We start from the raw sequence: 21,613 nt of genomic DNA on the forward strand, positions 1-21,613 counted from the left end.
ACTGATCTCGGCCACTGGACAAAGCAGGGCCAATACAGAGAGATTCCCAGCTGCATTGCTGCCGTGTGCGGGCCTGAATTTCCTCACAGAGCACCAATATCGCAGGGCAGCAATCTGCCAAAAGGATTCCAGTGCCAAGGGCTACTTCTGTGATCAAACCTGGCAAACATGCGCGCTTTTGCAAACATCAAAAAACGATGAGCAGAAGAGGAAAGAAAGTTTCCTATCGGCTTCTTTTGTCTCACTGTTACTATGTGAGGGTTTTGCTCAGAGCTTTGGAGGGGCAAAGCCGGGAATATTTGCTCTGATGCTATCCTTCAGAGAAGAGGTACTTCAGTTCTTTAGTACTTTAGATTAATGTATTGTGCTATATATTTGCCATATTACTGAGTTCTTCCTGCCAAGAACCAAGTTTTCCTAAATACCAGAAGCAGACAGAGAACTTTTAAGGTTTAAATCCTTGTGCTCTTTTAGCTGGACATCAACAATGACCATTTCTTCAATAATGCACAGTGCAAAGGGTTGGTGTTTTTACTGCAGGACTACAATCTCATAAGGAGCCAAGACTTGAGCACAATCTCAGCAAAAAGAGAAAGAAGAAATAGTATGTCTTCCTCTTTTTTTTTTTTTACCTTCCTCTACACAGAACATTACCAAACTGGCCTCTAGTGCAAGTTCAGCTCACAGAACTAATTCTTGAAAGCCCACGGGTGGAGAGTCTGTTTCCTTCTCCTTTTAGGTTGAAAAGGAAACTTTCTGCGAGTTTACTGTAATGGAGTGCCTGTTTGTATCAGAAACAGCCTGACCTCTCCAGCCACAAGATGAAATACCAGCAGCCCACTCTGTCACTAGTTCACTATTAGGAAATTACATGGGAGGAAAGACACAACACAAAATTCACAGGGAAAAAAAAAAAAAAAGAAAAAAAAAAACCACCCAGCAGTGATAGGAGTGAATGAACAAGCTTAATAATGAAGCCAGTAAAAAGGAAAGTACCCTCTGGCCAATTGATAATAAAAGGTTACTTGAGGCAAAGGGTCAGATCCCGAGCAGTGTAAAGTGGCCCAGCTCCTCCAGCCTCAGCAAAGCGACACTGATTTATAGCAGCTGCAAAAAGCCCCAGGAGACAGAAAAACCCAGCTATAAAAATGCAATTGGAGGCCCACATTTTGAGAAGCTTCCACTCACTTTTAGCACCAGACTGAGGTACAGAGGTGACTCTGAGGGTTTGTTTCTGCGGGGGAGTTCCTGTGAAGTAAGCTGAAGTGTGAATTTACTCTGCATTGACTGCTGGGTCTTTAAGTAGGCTGTAAATTCATACCCTAGCCTATTTAGCAGGGATTTCCCCAAGTAGATAAGACGTACATTGGCCTCCTGATCATGGAGGCAGACAAAATAAATAGAATTTTCAAAACTACAGACCCACACAGGAATCTCTCTATTGCTTGCAGGGGCAAGTCGGTACCAGATAGCATAGACTGTAGTCCTGCAAGTTCCATCTTTGATGTGTATGAAGATTCTGAACAATAAGCATCTCTGAGCACAGAAAGAGCTCAGAACCCTTTAGGAGCTAAAGTCTGTGCTGCAGACCTTTTCCTGCAGACCTTTTCCTCCAGCCCATTACCTCAGGTTTTCTTTGTGCCCCTTTTCTCTGTACCACCTGGAAACATTTGTGCAGCTGAGTTGTACCAGCAAATGCACTTAAAGAAAGCCAGCATCTGAGCTTCACAGAACAGTCTTCAGGGAAACTGAAGTTCATATTAGTTCAGGAGCATTTCTTTTGGAAGTATCTGTGCTTTAATGCAAACAGAAGCCATCAACAATACAATAAGAGCACTCAAACCCCACCAAGCCAACACCACGATTAACAATAGCTCACGAAACACTGTTTCACATCAATCCATGGAGTTAAAAGAGTAATAAAAATGTTGAAAGCTATATAAATACCAGAGAATAGCAATTGCATCATCAACATGATGCAAGTAGAAAAGAAGGTCGGATACGCTAGAAAAATTCTGTGTGAATTATTCACTTAGAGGAAATGATTTCTCTCTCCTTTCATCTTGCCCCATTCACAAAGAAAACCATATATTTGAATATGGCATACGACATAGTATCCTCCACATATGGTACAGCACTTGTTTCCCACTCCAGGACAAAACATTCAGACTGGCCCAGTAACATTAGAAACCGGATTGCAAAAAGGCGGTTGTGTTTTACATTCCGAAATGTGAAAATCTGAGGTTTCAGAGATAATTATGGATGTTATGTTGATCTTATATCACTGACTTCAGCAATGCAGTCTGTCATCAATGATTCCAGAGCCACAGCAGCAAGGACACTTACCTGCTCCCCTTCGGGCTTCATGTGCAACACGTGCCCCGTGGCCAGACTCAGGCAAGGCCAAGGTGACACAGCATTAGTGCCACGCGGAGGTGGCTGCAGAGCCACTCTTCAAGTCCCAATGCACGTAGCAATGGCTGCACCAGCTCCCTCCTGGTTGCTCCGCTCAAAGGCTGTGCTAGAAAGTAAAAAAAAAACACTCTACGTGATCACGTTATGAACATTTGCCTCATTGCAACACACATAAAACGAGGCTGAACTTCCACTGCAAAGACAACCTTAGATCAGACACGTTGCAGTTTCTGAACACTTCAAGACCTGAATGTTTGTTAACCAGCTGTAATGTCATTAGCATACCCGTACGTCTACGTCCTGCATTTTGGATGCCCTGTACCGTTTTGAAAGTACTGATATTTGAAAAGAAGGCTTGGGCCCACACAGCTAGCTTACCTCAGCCCACAGCCTCGGGCAACCCAGGCAAAACCTGAGACAGAAACCAAATCACTGAACTACAGGGAGAAAATTATGGAGATACAGGTGAGTAATGTAAAAAAGAAAGCAGAAAATGGGGATTACTGCACGAAGGGGACTCTGAAACTGCGTTTAAAACTCCAGAGCTAAGACGCTATAAGTCCTTACTGAGCCTGCCACATGACAGCAGGGATAACCACCAGCATATTCCCTAAAAAGAGCACGCCAGAGAATTCAGTCATCAAAAAACATCCAGCAAGGCAAAGGAACAAAGCCCTTCACATTAATTTAACAACCTACTATCCTCTGAAATAATTGTCAATACTAATCTATTTATTTAGCAACTAAACAAATGTGTGAGTTTCCTATGCAACAATACACTGATTAAACCTTAGAACATTTCAGGCGGGGCATATTTCTCAAATAAAAATCAGACCTTATTAAACCTCAAAGGAAATTTCGCATAAACACACAGCATTAAAAAGCAAGGAGCATACAAGTATTTGGTCTCAGTTTTAGCCAAAATTCAGTGATTCCTTTTCAACTGCTTTAGTTGCAACATTTTCAGTAGCATAAAGAACTGTCCTTTTGAGAGCTAACCACTAAAAAGAGCACAGCTCTCCTTCTTACGCCATCACCTAGCAGGGAGGCCTTTATGCCCTCCTAAATGTAAAATATTTTAGAAAAACAAGACCAGGAAACTAACTGGGATTTGGTCAAGAGTTCACACTGGCTGAATCACTGTGGTGTGGAAACCACCAGCTCTAAAGATGGAAAGTCCAGAGCCATTCATTCCCTCAAAGAATGGGGGAAAAAAACAAGCATTAAAGATGAATTTGGTTTGCTGGTAAGCTCCTTCAACATCCAAAACACAGGAAGGCCTACCTATAGATAGCTGCCTTTACCTTTTTCCTCCTCATCTCTCTCTGAGCAGGGCCAGCAATTTTCTCTGCATCATAGTTCTTCATATTGGGTGCAGTGAGAATTGTTTAAATGTCACACTCTGACTCAACACGCAGAAATGCTGTAGGGTCATGGCACTGCTGCTTCCCTCCACATCCTGCACCTATTGCCCTCTTCTGCCTTTCCCCAAGAAAAAAAATAAAAAAGAAAAAAGAAATCTACATATTTTACAAACTGAACATGGCCAGTTTCTAAGCAGAGATTCGTTCAGATTTCTCTGGATTGCCTTTTGTTATTTGAGAGCTTTGAAAGAAATATTGCTCAGAAGCTATTAAGGCCAACTGCTCTTGGACAATGACATACAACAATCAGCATAGTTAGTGAGGCAACACAGTCATTTTGAAAAAGGCCCAGAAAATCCTAACATTGATAACATTTATCTTCACCACTGCTGACAAGATCTAGTAAAGATGTTTGTGTTCTGCTCATGCATTTCATCATCTTTCATAAGCCAAAATCTTATTAGCAAATCATTTTAGCAAAGTTCAAAAGCCAAACTTTTGTGCATGCCCATTGCAAGGGTAACAGTTCTTGACAACAACCTATTGTCCATACAATTTCACTTTCCTCGTGTTTGAAGTACTGGTGTACGTAAACATGCTATACTTAGGTACTAAACACATTTGTCTCAGCTAATCATCACGTTATTTGACATAATCTTGTCACTAAAGCTAAGAACCCGATCAGCTTTCTGGTAACGCTCAGGCTCATCTGATGGCTGTACCTCTGCAGCCTTTTTGGCTGTGCTGGGTGCAACAACAGCCGCAGCAAGAGAGGAACAGAACTGTGCTGCAAACAACTGCAGAGCTGCTCCAGCAGCAAAACACCATAAGCTGAGGAAACCCAAGATCAGTTCTGCAACGCATTTCCTTACACAGACTTAAATACATCATCTACTCTCTCTGTGCCTCCGCTCTGTAAAATGGTACTTTTACATAACAGGCTTTGTGAGAATAAATACAGTATGAAGTGCCACATTGACAGGGAATGTGGAAATACCTCTGAATCTGTGATAACTCCCCATTACCAACCAGTCATTCTTTACACTCGAAAATGAATGATTCCAGAGAATGTTACAGTGGAAATGACTCACAAAAGACTGAAGAATCCACACTGTCTCCTGAACAGAATTCAGTTTTGCGAGTGTAAGTTTAAACGGGTTCATTTACCATAGTGATTCCATTTGGAAAGCAGTCTTAGAAGATTATGAGCAGCTTTCTAAAGAGCAAACCACCAGCTAGCAGCGATGCTATTTAACAGCACTGGTCACAACAACCAAGGAAGCCTTTCAACCCAGCAAGGCATGATCCAGGCTGCCTTGAGAAAAAGATCTATAAAAACCATGCATTGAAAACCTGGGAATCTTGTGCATTAGTTCTGCACGCTTCTTAAAGGAGCTGGTGTTACAGTGCTTCAAGTCCCATCAAAATTTAATGGGCAAAATGTCAGGAGATAATCCATCCTGAAATACTAAATTACAATAACTTTAGGATAGGCATCAATTTTCCTGGGGAGTTCTTCATCCTGAGGAGAAGGCAGACACTGCAAAGCTCTAACTAACGTCACTGTCACCTTGCATACATCTAAAAGGTACTTTTGCCCCTTCTGGAGTGAAGTTACTGGATAATATTGTTCCATTGGACAAAACCACCCCACAATCCTCCTTCCAAGATGCATGTTAAGGGGACTGCATCTTTTTTAATTTCTTAAACACAGCTACGCAGCCTTGCATCAATCGTTGTCCCTTTCTCCTTCCTGCAGTGCTCACCCTGCACTGCAGCCCCTGGTGACCCCCAGGTGCTGTCCCACCTCTGCCCTGTCCCATGTCACCACTCCTTCAGCCTCCCAAAAAAGCAGCCTGATGCCTCTCTTTTCAGATATTTACCCAGCCGGCACATCCAGTGGATCATAGCATTTGAACTGTTGTCCTTTTGGACTGGTGTTTGTTAAAACTGTCTATCATCATCATGTAGATCCTTGCTTATTTGCCAGTATTCTGTCACTCACCTCTTCCCTGTCACCCATGTCTGCTCTTTTCTCTCTTTTGGACATTCTTGTTCTGTTTTACAATTTTATTTAGGAATAAAGCTCGAACTCGTTGCTAACACCAAATTCATCTGAAACAACCCCTTCGTCTGCTGTGATTTCTTTGATTTTCTGTGACTGAGTTTCTACGCAAGTTCTACCAGTACAATCTGGAACTTCATGCTATCTATAAAGAAATCATCTCTGGTTTCTCAGTTGGACACAGCTTGGGTTCGTTCTTTGTGGGCCAACCCAGGACCTGTGGAACTGAATGGAAAGACCTCAGTTGACTGCAACAGGCAGTCCCCTAAATGTGCTTAATGAAGTCATTCAAACGACTGATACTATTTCTGCTAAATTTCACGACTATATGACATTCCGAGACAACCATGTATGTTCTGTGTCTTTTGCGAGTACATTTTTCCTGTTATACAATCTGAAAAAATACTGGGTTTGTTCTAATGCAATTTTAAGAATCAAATTTATATACAAGACCTTTAGAAAACAGAGACCCACCTCTAAATGCAAAGAACAAACATTTGCATTACCTATTTATATTAAAATATGCAGAAATTTCCAAAGCATTCAGTCAACTTATAAATTTTTATAACTTCTTCAAATTGTTAACATTTTTTTAACACACAGCATTATTTCAGCTTTGTGGAAGGCTCAATAACAATCTTTCTGGTCTGGAAAAAAGGAAAGAACATTATAATAAAGAATGCAGAATAAATAAGAATGCAGAATAAATAAAAACAAAACAGTACAAGCCGTACATCCACGCATACAAAGACAACTTTCATGGTGAGCTATAAGCAATTATAATAACACAATGTGCTGCATGTTGATTTCACCAGTGAAAAGAATTTCTCCAGTTATTGAAGACTTTCCTGGCAGAATTTCAGAAAAAAAAAATTCTGACATTCTCCCAATCTGACTTCTGTGCAATGCAAGTCATGCACATTTTAAACACCGATGAATAATACTGCCTTTCTTCTGCGAACTGGTAACAGCTGTAGAAACTATTATGGCCTGCTTAAAATCATGTCTCTGTAGTCAATACTCTCCAGACACTTAGCAATACTAAAGCTATTTCTGGGGCTAAACTAGAATTGCTATGTGAATACAAAGTTTGATTTATGTTGAAATGAAACAACAAACATCTGATCTTTCCTTTTTTGAAATAGCCATTCATATAAACATGAGTATCAGCTGCATAACTAGAAAGTGATGTACCGAATTTACAGAAATTAGACAAAGGGAGACCACCCACAGTTACCTTCAAGAAGAGAAGATTTGTCAGAGGGTGCAAGATTGCTGGTGAAGACACTTGGTACCATTGTGGCTGCCCTAATATCCTCGTGGTGAGGCTGTGGGTTACGAGAGTGACGTTTCACGGATCTAATTTTTCAAATCTTCTAAAAGACACAAAATTGATTAGCAGCCCAGTACCATATCTTGGCAATGCTCATCATCAGCTGCTGTCAGGGTGATCCCAGGCCAGTGGACTCTTGATAAAATTGTCCAGATGCATCCAAGAAGAAGCCAAGGTCTCTGTGTGCTAATGTTATTCTTTCACATCCCAAAGCTCAGGCGGGAACAGGAGAAATGCTCAGTTGTGGTTCCTCTGACATTTTCGAAACCGTGACTGGGAAGAGAGAGGAAAAGTTGCGACTGGAACAAGAGCAAACCTTAAAGTACATATAAAATTTCAGATAGGTTCTACGGATTCATATATATTACTAAGATGTCCTGAAAATCCAGTTTTGATTCCTCACGCCAATGAACTGCCAAAGTTCCCTTACTTTTTTTATACCCCTTCACCTTTCAATAAATGAAAACATCTGAATAAATATAATCAGGTTTGTGGAGGGTTTGTCATCTCTGACAAAGACAGCAATTAATTCGACCAGTAACAATAATAAAGTGAGGGTTAAGACAACTTGAAGTAAGATACTCTTCCTCCAGAAGAACACCATAAATTTATCAGGAAGACTTCAACAGCCTCAAATTAATGGTCCAACTTCTTCTAGATTGAATCTTTAGCTGTTAAAGCACTTAGAAAGGTGAAAGATAAGCTAATTGTTCAGCTCATTATTAGCTTTTCTTCTGCCAGTAAATTACACTTTTCAAAGCATCACATTTGCATCTTCTAATCAGAGCTCTTTAGGGCCGTTTCAGCATGCACCATATTGCACAGGTATCCCTCCACCTTCTCCTGCGGACACACAAGCACCAGGACAGCCTGTCTGCCCTTCAGCTGCCCCAGACTTCAACCAACAGAGCTCCCCACGCAGTTCTTGGCAGAGGAAAATGCTCCCGGGTTGTGGCTACGGCAAATTCAGCGCTGCTTTCCGAAAAGCCACTGTTGGTAGTTCCACCAGCTCACCTTGGCTCTGGGGACATCCCTTACTAAAAACGCATGTGACCAGTGCAGCTGTCCAAGGACAGGAACTCTCTCCCACTAAAACCTGTATTGCCCACCAGTGCGTAGTGGGATTGTGCAAGACTGAGGACTCCTGAGGCAAAACAGAGTTCGAAATTCCAAATGCATATCCAACGCGCAGCAGAACTGCTGTAATTCTCTCTACTTTCAGGTCAAATTCAAGCTGTTGGGCCAGCCTTGAGACCACTGTTATTTTTGGCAAAACTCCCTTTGACTTTACTCAAGGCCCCAGTTTGCATTTACACAGTCCTATCCTGTGCTGCTCCCAACCCCACTGCTTTTCTTCCCCCCTGCCCGCTCTCTCTTGTTCCTTTGTCTGTGGTTCTTGTGCATCTCTTCTTCTTCTCCATGCTTTGAGCCTTACCCCATACTGCCCTCTGGGCTAAGATCTCTCTCCCAGAGAGGACTTCGCCTGTCCTATCTCCGTGTATCTGCAGTAATGCTGAATGGGAGCAAAGCTGACCCACATCGTTGGGTGTCTCTTGCCAAGTATCCCCCGTCCTTCCTCCTGCCTCTTCGAACAATCTCACCCTGTCTTTGTTTAGCATCTGTAACTTTGTTCCCTTCTACTTATCTGTTGGCCTACCTTTCATATATGTTATTTTTGCCATACTTGGACTGAGAGATCCTGCAGGCGGAGTACAAAGTTGTTGGGTTTTTTCCTTTCTTTGTCTATAAAATGGTGCCTTATTTAAAAATTTTCCCATAACAATGGAAAGAGAAGAACAGCTTACAACACTAAACCATACGGAAGGAGAAGGTGTGCGCATAAGGAGGAAGAGGACTCATTTTCTTAAACTTTAATAGGTACCTAAGAAATAACTTTTTTTTTTTCTTTCCAAAAATACTGACCACATGCAATGCAGAAAGGTATTATCTAAAAAGAAAGCATAAAAAAGGCACTGAGGTTACTAGAAGCCATCATATCCTTTGGTCTGGGAATTTCAGCTGGGCTCCGATTCTCAATTCAGCACAGTCACAAGGCAACACTGCAATTACAATCCTCCAGGGACTGCAAATGAAAAATAAAAGTTGCGTTCAAATCAACCGATTTCCAAGGTCATCCATTTGAGACCAGGGCAGCAGGGAACCAAACAGCCTTACAAAACTTACAAATTAAGCACGAATCATGCAACTAGGAAATTCTCACAGGAATTCTCTTAACACCAGCCTGATTTGCTAAACTTAATGGTCAGAGTAAGAAAAATCAGGCTGTGGGTTACAAGGGCAGATAATTAAAAATGGGAAGCTGACAGTAGGCCACAGGGAAAACTAAGTGGACTGCAGACAAGCTTAGAGAAAGCAATGGCTATTTGAGAATCCCTGTTGGGCACGAACCAGCATTCTGCCATACATGAAACACACTAACAGCTGCAACACGGGCAGAGAAAGTCAAATCACCTTTCTATATTAAAAAAGCAGATTTAGAGTGATTCCATCCATCACAAAAGAGAAATGAAACAGGAAAATCTCCAGCATGTGGACACAGTAAATGCAAGAACAGAGCTTCCCCACAACGAGGTCAGGAAGATCTGATCCTTGGCACTAACTCTGGAATGAAAAATCTTTTAGAGAGGTTACCCCCGTACCTGCCTATGTGCGGAAAAGTCACTGATAACTGAAAAACTCTTAAGCAATCCTCTGTGCTGCTTTTTTATAACAATAATTACACAACGGCTGCTCAGAACTCAATGGGATCTGGTATAATCATTCTGACAGATATAGCTCATCTACCCAGACACTTACATAGTGAGGAGGAACTCTGAATACGAACACACAGGGAACACGACGCCATCAACACGTCCCGTTTTGGCTGGTACCGCTGTGTTAGTGCAGCCCGCAGGCAGGTGCTGTCAGCTCTGACAGGCCTGTTGGGTGACAGCGACAGGAATCTGTCAGATGCTGCCCACACACGGGCCGTGTCCCGCACGGCACACTGACCTCCTCCGAAGAGGTTTCGTTTTAAAATTCTACTGAACGCACTACAAATCTAGCTGGCAACGTGTGATGTACCACAGAGAAAGAGAAAGACATAATGGGGAAATACCCTCCAAGGACAGCAGTGGGCTTGCCGGACTTCGAAGTAGCCTGAGGCTTGGCCAAGAATAAACCACAAGTGCTTTTACCCTCACAAGATTGTATTCGCACCATGCACGACTCCTTTTTCCCCAGGAAAAAGCCCTGTGCCAATGCATGAGAAGACACCTGTCAAAGAGCTTTGGCATTGCCCCGATACAACCACACAGCCTGCTGTCCCTTCTTCCCTTGGACAAGGAAATTCTGAGGCACCTGCTTACTCCTGCTTCCTGCCTTCTTCGCACCCCGTGAGGCGCAAAGCTGATGGAGATGAACCAGCCACACTTCTGAGCCAGGCAATAAAATATCGGAGGCTAGCAACTACCAGGAGAGCCTTTGCACACCCAGCTGTGACTGCTCAGAGCGCTTCTGCTCCCACGCGAGAGGTTATCGGACCCACGGCAAGGCTTCAAACTTTCAGCTACATCATCAGACTACCCACCAGAGCCTGTAAGACAAACACGCTCCGTCTCCCCACCCTGCTGCCGTGGAGGGATTGATTGGAGAGGTGGTAATGCCTCCAGCTACACAAATAGATCTGGGAGAGCTCTTCGGCAGCATGCTGGGAGCTTGGGTTCAGCACATTATGCAGTGAGATAATTCCAGTATTGTCTCATTTAACAAAAAGTAAAAGGCCTCTGAAACAATGATTTTTGCTTTCGGAAATCATATTAAGACCAGCACAGAAACCGGTAGCAAAGAAGTGATTCATGAACACCAACAGAGTGATTCACCAGCCCCCTTGCTAGGAAGTGATATCATCGCACTCCATCTCCATGAGAATGGCAGAAGCATTGTTTCACAGGACAGAAAAGTGCTGTATTGTCCAAAAGAAAAGTAGTAAATCTGCAGGTGTGTATGACAAACTAGAGGGGGCAAATAGTCAGTGCTCTGGGCCAGGTGTCCAACACAGTGACTATCAAATGCTTGTAAGCTCAACTGAAGAATACCACAACACTTCCAGCCTGGTCTGGGATAAATTGCAAGCTCTGGGTATGTCGTACAACTACCCCACAGCCCAACCAGATTCTTCTCTACCTGATCCATCACTTCTCACTCTATCCCGCAAGCCACAAACAGTAGAATCCTTTCTTCCTCCCTGCTTAGCAGCCATCTAGGGAGCGTGCGCTTGCATTCTCTTACCTCCGTCCCACACTCTCTCTGACCCACAAAATTGCCCCGTTCTCAGTCTTGCCAGGGATCTATACACCTCAGCAGTTTGCCTGGTCCCTGCTTTGCCCAGCACAGCCACCCAGGTGCTCCAGTGCTTCTCAAGCCTAAAGGCACAGGGATGCTGCACATCCAGCTGGCCCAGCAAACCCCAAAGCTCTTCCCATCCCTCTGCTACACTGGTTCTCACCTTGTGCCTCACATCAAGGAGAAGCTGAATGCATGTTTGCAGCTGCTGGGGAGACAGAAAGTGAGGGAGTTTTAGGTTTCAGTATGTATGTTGCGTGTTGTCTTCAAGGGTGACACCCTGGATAACAGGATTTTTCAGTTCTGGAAACCGTACCTCATGTTGAACACGACCGTGCTCTCTGCAGTTATTCTGGGCGGTATCAGCTTGTCAGCACCTCAAAGCCTGAAGCCTCCTGCACTCTGCCATGCCTTGAATTAACGACCTGCCCCTTGCAGAGCAGGCAGCAGTAGGCTTGCAGCTAGGTAACTACCAAACTGACGATGACAAGATGACATTGCCCAGATTAAGATTTTCTCTCTGTTAACCTTATTCCTTCTCCTCAGCCTGCCCTGTGTGCCAAGAGGTCAAAGCACTACCCGTCCAGTTCACCTGATAGCGATGCTTCTTCCTCACCTACAAAACTCATCTCAGAAAACCTACACTTACAGCACCCAACATCAGCAGCCCCCAGCATCTGAAAGACAACAAAACCAGGGCTGCTTTCCTCCCTAGCCTGCTGCCCAGCTGTGCCAGGGACAAGGGACGCCTCGAATCCAGGGAACTGCCAGAGAAGAGAGTGGTGAATTTGTGGATCACTTAATTTCTCCAAAACTCCTTTAAGTCTCTGCAGGAAGACTTAAAGGACCACAGCAAGCCAGAGGCTACTGTCAGAGTAAGGCTTTAGGGGCAATCACAGAGCAGCTGGCACGTCCAAGCAGCACTTGAGAAGTCATCTGCAAGGAAGAACAAGTCCCATGCCATGTAACATGAAAGCAAGTTGTAAGTATTTATTCTACCACTCCTAAACCCCCAGGGACTGGCTTTTTAATGTAACTCATACCCTCCCAATCCAGTAAGCTCAGCTCCCTGGCGATTGGTGCTGCAGATGAGTGGACAGGGCTTAGAGCTGAGCAGCTCTGGCGTTTCTGATGTACCCAGCTACGCTTGGTGTCAGCCAGAGCAGAACGGGGCACTTGACTGCATTTCTTTTCCGTGTGGTAGGGCACAGGAGAGACCATACTCTTGAAACAGTTTCAGTGTTTCTGTATATTAGACAAGATCAGAGCAGAATTCAATCATCAACAGAAAATGGAAATGCCCCTTCCTTTGGCCAAACACACAAAAAGCACTGGGCCTGAGTTTCTGCTGGTGACACTTACTTAACATCAGTATAACTCAACCAATGTTCACAGTTACTCCTCATTAACTTAAATAAGAAGAAAATCTAATTTTTCATTTGGCTTAGGGAAAAATTTAGTGCTTTTGGAGTAAACAAGCATAAGTAACCTGTTAGCAAGCATTTTAAAGAACATTTCACTTGGCGAACATATTCCCTCAAGTTATTTCTATGATCTAGATGTGCAGCAACTGTCATACTCATCTCTTTTAAAATTATCAAGTATCATCAGTTAATGAGCCCTGCATTAAAGTGTTTCCATCCAAAGAGCCTCCTTATTGTGTATACACACCCCTTCGTTAAAGCCATGAAGGCAATTCCCCAGACAGAGCAGACTGGAAGAGATCACAGATACCTGTTTTATCTCAATTACCCAGAAAAGTGAATAGTTCACTCCTTCTGGGTAGTATAAAACCTCATGTACCACAAGAACAGAAGCTTAAAGGCCACATAGTACTTTCACTTTGTGTGCACATCTTCCAGTGATGTCAACTGGACGGGAGCTGCTGATTCTCAGCCAGTACAACTTTTGCCAGGAAGTTTTTTTCAGACATACCCATCAGCTCTAGGCTCACACTTATGTCCCAACAAAATTCAATGTCTCTCCACACCATCCACACTTGTACTGTAACTTTTTTGAGACAGAAGAAAAAAAAAAAAAAGATCTTGCATAAGTAAAATTTACTTTTTCAAATTCTGGAGGCTCTTTGAAAAGCTGAAAGCATTTTTAAATGTTGGCCTCAGGAAAAACATTCTCTCTTCTCAGGGGTTTGAATGGGATGGCCACATTTCTAGGCATAAGGACAGCTGATAACTTGCGATGAGATTACCACAGTTTAGGAATGTAACAACATGAAGATGGCTTAAGCCAACAGGTATCATTTCACCGCAGGGCATGAGAGCAGAGTTCCTGAAGGTCAGCTGGTTCCTGAAGTGCAGCTGAGGGATGTGACAGTGTGTTAAGCTACAGCAACATGACTGCTTCTCGTTGTCTCCTTTATATTCTAAGAGCTAAACTGTCCTTATTCCGAGGCGTGGGTCAAAATATTGCAAGAAATGCAGAGCACAGAGCAGAAGAAAGGTTATTTTCAACTTGTTAGGCTTCCCAAAAAGCTTTCAGATTCTGCACGTAGAGTTAACCAATTTTATCATTTTGGTTACACGCCTTTATTAATATCAAAACAACCAGCTTCTCGTTATCAATCCTTTTTTTTTTTTTTTAATTTAGTTATATGCCACCCCCTTGAAGTAAAATAGCTCAGATTCACACATAAAGATTGAGATAATGGAAATACAATATAATGAATCAACTGGTTTTGTACACAAAATAAGCATCTGTAACTACAAAGCAGCCAATGCACTGGCTCTGCCTTGAGTTACGTTACAGCCTTGGATCCCAGAACTTAAAATCACCTTTGGTCTCTCTGTCACAGGTCAAGCACAGCTCAGCCAAACCCGGAGATTTGTGCCAAACAGTTTGTGTTTCCAACAATTAAATATTGAATCAGCCTTTTATAAGTCACTTAGGAGTCACCCTTGCACAATTATTTGCATACACAGCCACTTTATTTCAGACCTAAATACAAAAAGCTATTAACAGTTGGCCAGATTCTGCTCTCATTTGTCCTACTGCAAAACCACGTCATTTCCACTAAGACCAGTGAAGCCTGAGTTTCGTACCACACATGGGAGAGCAGAACTCCTTCACCAAAGCAAGTCATACGGCCTGGCCCAGACGTTTGTCTTCTGCTGCACACGCTGCCTCCTGCTCACCAACCTCCTAACTCCTCTGCAGTCTCACCTGCCTTTATTTTACGTGGGTCTCGCTTCACAGACAAGTGCAGGTTACTCATTCCCCTTAATTCATTGGAGTTACAAGAAGCACGCCAGCTGAGTAACACTGAACAAAAGACAAAATTGTTTCTACAGTGTATTTACACACAATAAAATGAACCAAATAAGCAAAGAAGCTGTACACAACGTGCCCTATTATTAACTGAAACCAGAAGAAACTCTCTTCAGTACTTCCAGTGCTTATAAATGCATGCTTATGTCCTAAGTAACCTCGAGCTTCCAGCGATTACTTAGTCCTCAAGGCTCTGAGCCAAGTTTTCTCCACAGTATTTACTCCCTGGAGCCCACAGGAGGTAGCAGATAACTGGTCTCCAACCCTGTTTCTTCAGAGCCCTCCACACCGAGGGCAGATTTTGCTCATTCCCCTGACTGACAGGTTTAACTTCTCCCGGGCTCCTTCATCTGCCACAGGTGTCACAGCCACCGCCGCGCTCCCAGGCACGGCACCATTCCCAGTTCTGGTAATGCAATAAAGCAAGTCCCAGGTGTAAAACCTGTGACTGTTTGCACCATGATGAGGTACGTCCAGAGGCTCAGCCCTCGGTACGTAGCACAGAGCGCTGGGCACACAAGCTCCCGTTCCCCCCAGCAGCCGTCTGACCTCGGACGGGGCTCCCACCCCGCAGCATCCCGCCAGATTCTGTGTCCTCCTCCAGTTTTCTGACACCTTGCATGACCACATCAACAGCCACACAGCCCGAGAGGCAAACTCCCCCGACCTATTCCCCTTGCGTAAGAGGAAAAGTAATTTATGACACAAATACAAGGCACAGTGGATCACTCCAGCTTGACCCACATCAAAAAAGTAGCACCAGTTTTAAGTGCCCTCTTCCACCACCCTTCCAATTAATACTTTGAGAGGAGAAACTTGACACATCACAGCATTTCCGATGCTAATTAATGTGTCTTTTTTTCCCCTACTAGAATTCACAGAAGCAGAAGATTGTCACATTTTTCAAGTGGGAGATGCTGAGAATTGGCTTTCAACTCTCTGGTAAAGCTGGAAAACCAGGCGAGGGGCCAGCTCCTCCGTGCGTGAACCTCCAGTGACTCGACTGAAGCGCGCGTAGATGGGGCAAGGCTCCAGAAAATCGGATAATCCCATTCCGACTGTGTACAGCCAGATTTGTAAACAGATAAATTGGCCACTATTTTTGACGTGGTGTGTTATCATCTCAGTAAAGCGGCAATATGACTCTACGCACTCAACGTTTTAATTCTCAGACAAAGCTAGGGTAAAAGCACACTGAATTTACACAACAGCTCACAACTGCTTCGAAAGGACAACTGAAAAGCCGCTTGGGCAACCTTGCTTGTACCTTCTCATATAAGGAATCAGTGGCTGGACACTATAACATACTATTGCCCTACGATGTACTCTACTATCAGCTTCAGATCCTTCCATTTTGCCTCAAATGTCCATATGACACAGTACATATATATGGTTTACATATATGTTTTATTTAGCACATAACAAGGAACAGCACTGCATTTAGCATTCTGTTTTAACACTGTATATACAGAAACAAACATAGATGCAGATAACCTTGAGAAATCACATACACACACGAAAGTATTTTTTTTTTAATACTGTCCCAAATATTTCTCACCATAACCAGTATCCCTTCCAAAGTCCCCCTAGTAGCATCAGCACGAGTCCAAAAGGTCACATAAATGAGGCCCTCGCCCCCCCTGCACACCAGGAAGAACTCCCCCCAGCACTCTACAATAAGGATAAAGGTTTTTAGCTTTAAGTCAAAGTCCCAAGGACTACAGCCTACCAGAGGAAGACAGTCAAAGAGATCAAAGGCATCCCCAGAGAGTTTGTTAGGTAAAAAAAAAAGTAAAGCGTGCAAAGTTACTCAACTGTTGTGTGGACTTATGGTTCTGTTGGCATCCTCATATAGTGTCATAAATGTAAGTGCATACATCAAAATGCAAATACGGTTACAGCCATGCCATGAGTTCCATGTGAGCAGCTCTCTGTAAGCCATGTCAGCTCCTTCTGTGTGCAAGGCCCTGCCCACACAGGGCTCTCTGCAGGACCAGGACTGTAAACTACGCACCTAAATGCTGGTAAAGTGTGTTTACACAATATGTAAATAGATAAAGAAAAGTACATTCACACCAACTACTGAGGAAAGAAAACAAATATTTTTTCTCCTGCTAGAAGTACTGAATCACTTACCATCTGGTTTGGGAGGAAAAAAAAAGATCCAGTCCAATTCAGCTATGAAGAAAATCCTATCTAAAAAAAAGTAATCACATGCTAGATCCTCTTAAGTTCAATTTCCAAGCATTTTTACATGGAGACATGGAGAGTTTTGTTTTCCTGAAGGGAAAAACAAACAAACAAACAACAGTAAGAAGGATGTGTGGCTTGTTGGGCCCCGATCCTGCAAGCTCTAAATACTTAGCCACGGGGAATAGCGGAAGCTATTTTTCAGGACAAAGCTGAATCTCTGCATCAGTTTCTGCTGGTATGCACCCTAATTTTCCAAGAAATCTGCCACACTTTTGCTACCATTCTGTGAAATGCAGAAGTAAAATCTAGATACTAATTACCTGAACTAATTTCCCTTTACACCTTGGTAACCTTTGGGTTTTTTCCTCAATCATCTGAAGACATACCTATGCTCACTGTAGCACAGTGCAGTATGTTACTGACATATTATTGTAACTGAAAAATAGCATGGTCATATAAATACTCCGAGTACTAGAGCACAACCAGCAAAGGTCATGTTTATAGCTCTGGCACACATTTGTCATTTCCAAACTTGTGACTTCTCACTTCGTCCTCAAACGCACCATTAAAATTACTTTCTTCGTTTTTAAAGAACCTAACGTTTTTATAGTATCGTTTCAATTCACACGTCAAAACCTACACACAGCACTGATTTTCCAAATTTCTTTGTGTGTTCCCTTTAGCAGTTGTTCACCCCACAACCGCATGTCAGGGAACCAAACTGCGCGGTTCCCTCCTCGCCTCATTCCCTGCTCCTCTAAACACCAACTCACCCCTGCGTGCTGCTTCCCTGGAACATCCCCCCGGCCTCATTCACTGACATTCCGTCCACACTGGCAACTCTTCCTTCTCTTTTTCCTCGCCATTTTCTTCTACTAATTCCTGGCCTGCTGCTGCTGCTGCTTCCCTCCGTCCACCTCCCTTGTTCAAACACTTGCATAAAATTTCCTTCCTCCTTCCAGAGGACTTGAGTTTAAAACGGACCCTTTACCGATGGGACAAAGAAGGATTTTACTGGATTTACTGATTAATCTAAGCACTTCAAACACCTGAAAACACTGAAAGAAATGTCCCTGTCCCACTAAATACCTTATCCACTACATTTTACAGTTCATCTCTTTTCTGCTGAACACTAAGTCCATGAAAACAAATGAATCTATTATTTATTTTAAAAATAAAATATTTTTTAAAATATTTTTAAATAAAAATTTTTTATTTTAAAAATTAAAAATACTCTGGGCTATTCCTTACAAACTACTTATTCTTTCCTTCTTAAATTTATTGATTAACCCTGTACAGATCTCCACTAGGATAAATTTGATCCCAAATAATCAAGAAATGAAATAGTTCTCTCTCACGCTGAAAAGAGATTCTTAAAATAAGGCGTTACATGTATAACCAAAGGCAATCAAGTTACTATGGCTTCATGCGTTACTGCTTATCACCTGTGCGATGATCATACTCAGTCCTCACTCATGATCATGAAAAAGAAAGGCTCAGCTTACAGATAGTCTGTGCTAAAGCACTTTTGGCAGTGAGGGAAGGCTATGAGTGAGCCCCGAGCAGGTTACAGTGACTCAGCTGCACAGCAGTCACTCTTTAAACCACAGAAATAGGATTGCTTTAGACCTTGCTAGTAAGGTTCCCTAACAATTGGCGTGTGAGCACGACTTGGGGTAGCACAAGCAGCAGCAGACCCACACCTCACACCCCCCGGGACCCCAGACTTAGTGAACTATCTACTTCCAACCCCCAGACTCCAACAGAGCAGAATCACAGCCTACCCTAACACAGAAGTGCCTATATACCACACCCATCCCAAGGCAGGCAAGAGTAAACACGGCACGGAAGTCAGTGATAGCGGGAGAACAGACACCCAGAGAGACAGAAATGTAAGTCCCGTCATCAAAACCATCCCCTGCCATTTGCAAGCCAGCTGCCGAGGGGAGGGCTGGCGGCCAGGGAGCCGCTTCCAAGCCGAGGTGACCTCGCAAGCTTCTCCCACCCTCCGCTCTCCCGCTCAGCGACCAAATGGGACCCTCGGGATTCTCTGAAAAAGTAACAGAGAGAGGAAACCAAAGAGACCAAACAAAAAACCCCGCTTTAGTTTGGTGCTGATGGAATAGGGACCAGAAGGGCCTTATGGGTCTGGCAGCCAGTGACAGAATTCAAAGGACCGACAGGGAGGTGGTTTCAAAAATGGTGGCGAGGGCCACGCTCTGAGCCCCAAAAAACACCCAGGGAGGAGACGGACCTCTGAGGCTAACAGAGCATCAGGACTACGGCCAAGCGCAACTGACCTTCCGTGCCAGCTATCCCAGGAAACTGATTTCAACAGGTAGTGTCAGCATGTGAATTAACTTATATAAATAACATTATGAATGACTTCTATGCATTTTGCTGCTTTCGAATGCACTTACGTAAAATATCAAATATCACATTGTTTTAATACAACCAGAGATAAAGATAGGCAGGGAAGAAATCACAAGTACACACGCCACGTCTTTAACTGTGTCTCTTCTGCTGCCAGCTAAAAGACTAAAAGCGATGGTCCAAACTAGTGTTCTATCCATTATAAGATTAACCAGTTTAATCAATTATTCCCATTTATTACTAATTACATTCTAACATACTATCCATACACATTCCTGTTGATATTTCATTTTGAAAGTTATGCCAGTAATAAGAAAGAGTGATCATGTGGCTTTTTGCGGACTCAGAATTACACTTGCAAATGGAGCTGTGGGTTTCTTTCATCTCATTAATTACCAATTTTTTTTTTTTTTACTGTCCTGCCTGCATCTGAGCACTCAGGATTGTGCACACCTCAACAATATTCTTGAATGTATTTTTAAGTTTTAGGCATAAAGGTCATTTTTTTTCCCAGATTATATAATCAGATTATCTTTAGAAAACATTAAAGATAGACACAAAACTTAGAAGAGTCAAGTAGTAACTCTTTCCACAACCATTAGGGGATTTCGCCCTCTCTCTTTTTTGTCACCGGTGCATACAACCAGTGAAAGTGTCACGCAGCTCCACAGCTGCAGCGGCTACGAGAGACACCACAGAAGCGGCTCTGGCCCGAGCTGCCTCCCTGCAAACCGCATGCCCAGAAGGGAGGGCAGTTTCTAGCCACGCTGGTAAACGTCGTCTTCCTCGCATCCAGGATCAGCTCTAGACAGTCAGAGAGTTCAGCAGGAATAAGGCCGTGACTAACTCGCAGCACCCATGGCCAGTCTAACCTGGGCGGTGCCGGAGACATCAGCGGGGACCCAGTTTGCACCAATGGAAAGCACCAAATCAATGGAGCTAAACGCAGCGGATCAGAACGAGGCTCGTTATCACAGCGAACTCACGGACAGGGAGTCGCACGCTGCACAGCCTTTCCTACGCTGCGTCACCCCAACTCCTGCTCTGGGATGTTCGGTAGCAAACTGTCAATAAAACTCACCGACGATGTGCTTTATACAGAAACAGTGCATTTAACTGGAAGGCTACAACAAATGAATGCAGTGAGGGGTGAATTATGTGGTTAATGGAATACAGGATGTGTGTCAGTAAAGAAGTGGTAAAGGTGGGTGGGAGTCTTAATGTTATATAGATCTGCTTGAAGTTTGGTATATATATGAACCTAATTCCCCTTTCAATTTCAGTACAGTTATATCTAGCACTCTTCTCTGTTTCTACAGCTATATAAAATTCTCTGATGAATAACTGATAACCAACTCTCTTTTACGTAAGCCATTACTGGAGAGCCAGCAAATATTACAGACATGTTGTTCGTCTTCTCTCTTTTTAGTCTTGTTCTCATCTGAATCATGTTTGGCTAGCATTCATATCTATCTCCTTGATCGGTGGTGGCTATAAAAAAATAATAATGTATACCCTCACAGAATGAATGGCAGGAACAATGCAAAAATGACATTCTTTGGCACAGATTCTTATTTTTTGTCCTATGTAAAAATACATCTGCAGCTGTTGGCAACATTACAATGACGGATGGTTTCTGTGCTGCCTGTCCAAGTTCTACACCTTGTAAAATAAATATTTTAGCATTGTGACACCACATTTAATTACAGCTAACAACTGAGCTTCTAGGCAGACAGCTGTCAGTTCTGTCCATTCAAGACTGTTGTTTTATCTGATGGTTACAAGTAATTCTAACTTCTCGAAACAAATTAAGAGGATCCGGGAAGCAGCCCCTAGAAGAGAGTGAAAATGAGCAAAGGATATTTCACAAACTTGGGGAGAATTGTAAGACATAACAGCAACAAAGAAATGAGAAGCTGAAAAACTGTCCATCCCACAAGAGAGTTCAGGTAGAAAGGACAAAAACCTACAAGGAGGAGGAGTTGGGCAGGAGAAAATAGCTCTAACACTTCTCAACACATTCTCCTTCTGTGTGGGGGAAAAAACCAAACACAGCAGGAGACCAAAGCCATAACCTGAACCTGACCTCCCTCATACCGGCTGTATCATAAAACCACTGGGCTGAACTTTGGTCATTTCATCACCAACACAAAGCAGTCTCAAAGCCTAGAGAAGCAACTACACCGTGATGGTTTTTTTCTTCATTTGCACTCAAGATAGTAGAGGCTTGCTAAGAATATG

Source organism: Caloenas nicobarica, chromosome 7 (genome assembly GCF_036013445.1).
Source record: "Caloenas nicobarica isolate bCalNic1 chromosome 7, bCalNic1.hap1, whole genome shotgun sequence".
Taxonomy (NCBI): domain Eukaryota; kingdom Metazoa; phylum Chordata; class Aves; order Columbiformes; family Columbidae; genus Caloenas; species Caloenas nicobarica.